Below are 972 nucleotides of genomic sequence, written 5' to 3'. Positions count from 1 at the left end.
TCAAAAAGATAAAAAAATTATATGGCAAAGACGTTTTTCGTTAAAGTAATATAAACACATATGAATATAAATATGAATATGAAATAGCACACATATATAATGTTTAATATAAACACATATAAATATGAATATGAATATGAAATAGCACATATATTCAATGTTTTTTGTAGAAAAAATTCTTTTTATATTCTGCTAAAAGTTGCAAATAAATTCCAGCACTAATCCAAAATGGTTTACAACCGTTCACTGAGCGCTCTTGTATTTGATTGACGGATTCCACTAGATCCAAAAATATAGACCAAACAGGTACAAGAGATCATTTAACGCTTTAATTAAATTTCTTTCTTCTGATTAATTAAATGTTTCGAAGTATTTGTAGTACCAAATGGACACTACCGCGCACTAAATTGACAAATAAGTTTAAAATATATAAAATAATTATGAAAGTAACTATTAAATTAGTTATTAGTTACTTAAAAGATGTAACTAAGTTAAGTTATAGTTACAGATGGAAAGAAAGTAACGAAGTTAAGTTACAGTTACTGACAAAAAAGTAACTCTAACTGTAACTTCGTTACAAGTAACGAGTTACTTCCCGTCCCTGGTTTTAGATGTATTTGTTTGGTTTTCTTTGGATGATTCTCCTTGATCTTGAAATGTATTACTTTCATTTACTTTTAATGCTGTATGCTTAGATGATTTTAATTTATCCGGTACATATGTACGCCAATTTAATGTTGCTTTTGATTTCTTTACCTCCTTGTTTTGCAATGCACTCATATTAGAATTCTGTAAATAAAGAGAAGTTATATAAATTATGATCAAATCTATTGTAATTAAATTTATAATTTAAGTGACTGTAGAATAATATCCGGATATCCGGAGACGTTCCGGATACACGATCGGAACCAATTATTTTTTTTTATTCGTCTGTAGTCTCACAAGGGACCATCTCGGTTTGTACAACAAGTT

This window comes from Trachymyrmex cornetzi, unplaced genomic scaffold (genome assembly GCF_001594075.2).
Source record: "Trachymyrmex cornetzi isolate Tcor2-1 unplaced genomic scaffold, Tcor1.1 scaffold670, whole genome shotgun sequence".
Taxonomy (NCBI): Eukaryota; Metazoa; Arthropoda; class Insecta; order Hymenoptera; family Formicidae; genus Trachymyrmex; species Trachymyrmex cornetzi.
The sequence above is the reverse complement of the archived record's forward strand: the minus strand, read 5'-3'. Positions refer to the sequence as shown.